The following is a 2,478-nucleotide window of genomic DNA, read 5'->3' as shown; positions in this document are numbered from 1 at the left end:
TAGCTGAGACTTGGTTGCTGTTGGAAGATCAATGGGAGGGATTTACCTAGGTCAATCAGCAGTAAGACTTGGCTGTGACCGCTTACCACCAACCACCACTCTCTGTGGAGGATCAGCTGTGCAGGGCCAGGGTTTTGGTGCTCCAGAATGGTCTGTAGCTGTCTACTAGGTCCACTTGCCCTGGGGTTTCCCAGGTGGTTCAGGCCAAGGTCACCCTGACCTGTGTTTTGCCTGGGGCAAAGCCTCCCTGAGTTATAAAGCAGTATGAGATGCCTGCTACTTGTGCTGGACTTGGAGATTCCCAGGTGAAGCCATTGTTTATTTAGGCTGGCTGCTGCTAGTGCCAGGCCTGGGCCTCACTGAGGCCAGCTGTTTCTTGTTTGAGAGGGTTTAGGAATTTGTGAAGCATGAGCCAAGATCAGCCATTCACATGGAAAATATAGCTTGGGTTGGTCCATAATTTGTGTGGGGAGGAGTCTCTGAGAATCTCCAAGGTCAATGAAACAGATTGTTATCCAGGTTGATGGAGTCTCTGGTATGGCACCAGCTTGCTGGCTCTGTGGCTCTGTGGCTCTGTGGCTCTGTGGGGGGAGGGTTTAGAAAATGGACAATAGCCTCTGATTACCTTGATGCCAGACACTTCTGTTTCTCCCTGTATGTCACTTGTGCCTTTCAAGCTGCTACCCCAGTTTTGGTGCTCAGAGGGAGTGAGTCTGAGTACATGAATCTGTGTGTGTGTCCTTTAAGAGGAACAGTTCTGGGTTTCAGAATTTTCTTCCATTGTCTCATTCCCCAATGGTTTTTGCAGCCAGAAGTTGTAGATACTTATATTCCTGACACTGAAACCCTGGGCTGGGGAGGCTGGTGTGGAGCTGGGAATCCTCTTTCCCAAGATATCCCTTTGAATTTTATCCACTACACCTGGGTGTGAGACCAGCCTGTTCCACACCTATGCCCCTCCTACCAGTCTGAATGGATATGGTTTCCTTCATTCCATAGCTGTAAGAATTTCATTCAATTCAATTTCTGGCAGCTCTGATGATTATTGTTGTATATTTCACTTGTAATTTTGAAGTGGTTGTGAGAAGAGGTGAGCCATCTCTGCCTATGCTGCCTTCATGACCGGAAGTCCCCAATGTTTCTTGTATCTTCTATCTTCTTCAATAAATGTCTCTATTCCTCATATTACATGGCTGGATATTTTATAGACATAACTCAGTATGTTTAATGATTGGCCTTGATAATTAAGGAGCAATAAACCACCTACAGGACACATACAGAATTGACTTGGTTCACATACATTTTTTCAATTCTTTATGCAATGAACTACACCAAAAAAGACACCAAATGTACAAATATAATCATCCAAGGCTGGAGTGGGCTCTAGTAGGCCTTCTAGTAGCAGAAGGGAATTCTGAAGGTCAAGATCCTGTTTGTGGGTCCCTTGCAATTGTGGAAAAACTGTTTTGACCAACTTCCTCACAGAGTCTTCTGACATCACTGAATACAACCCAACCCAAGGAAGAGGATCCTGGAATTTGAGAACCCACAAGTTACCAGCTGCAACAAAGACATGGGGTGCAAATTTGAGCTATGGGATTGTGGTGGTAATCCAAAGTTTCAGACTTGCTGCCCAGCCCTGATGAAGGACTCTCACAGAATGGTGATCATCTTCAATGATGACATCCCAAGCCACATGAAGGAAATCAAGATGTGGTATTCCTGATTTGTTCAGCTGCAGTTTTTACAATATAGTCAGTGTTTGTTAATTGCATTACCACAAACTTGGTTCTGTGATAAAGGAAACATGTCTTAGTGGACACTCTAGAGCAAGCTGAAGCTAGTACATTCAAATCTTGGGATGATCCTGATGAGATCTGGATGAAATTCATAAAGTATTTAAAAAGCATAATCATTTCAGTGTCTTGGAGCAAAGTCCAGAAGATGTCGATTATTACTAACTAGCCTTCATCTGGACTTTTCCACATCCTCAGTGAGGTCAAATTTTTCCTGGTGCAGATTTGAAATTTTACCTGGCTATTGACATTTTCTTATCCCTGTAGAAGAAATTTTCCTTATCTGCTGGAAGGTACCAGTCATCAAAGAAGTTGAATCATTCCATCTATTCTCTATCTTAACCTAACCTTGTATTTCCCTGGAAGACATGCCGTGGTATTCATTAATCCAGTGCTCAAGGTGACTTTATAGAACATACTGACCATGTATAATGAGAATCCACTGTATCCACATTCTTAATTTCTAAAAGTTTTCAAGTTAGTTTAGTCTCTAATAAATATTTAATTAATTTAAGATTACAATCCAGAGTTATAAAAATAAACTAGCCCTACTCAGGCTAGTATGCATAAATCTACTATAAGTTAGCACTATTAACAAAATAATAGCTTATCTTAAACACATGCTTATATATTTCATTGTAAATTCAAAACCTCATTTTTTTTCTTCCCAGATGCAATGTTC

The 2,478-nt window shown here is 41.8% G+C and overlaps 1 pseudogene; it reads left to right on the top strand.

Moving 5' to 3' along the window:
* The first annotated feature begins 269 nt into the window (after positions 1-269).
* LOC129073629 (intraflagellar transport protein 22 homolog) lies at positions 270-1,965 on the top strand (annotated as a pseudogene).
* The last annotated feature ends 513 nt before the right edge of the window (positions 1,966-2,478 follow it).

The sequence above is a fragment of the Pteronotus mesoamericanus genome, unplaced genomic scaffold, assembly GCF_021234165.1.
Source record: "Pteronotus mesoamericanus isolate MK-2021 breed Mesoamerican mustached bat unplaced genomic scaffold, CSHL_Meso_final contig_42, whole genome shotgun sequence".
Lineage (NCBI taxonomy): Eukaryota > Metazoa > Chordata > Mammalia > Chiroptera > Mormoopidae > Pteronotus > Pteronotus mesoamericanus.
Note: the sequence above shows the minus strand (reverse complement) of the source record. Positions and strands in the feature narration are given on the sequence as shown.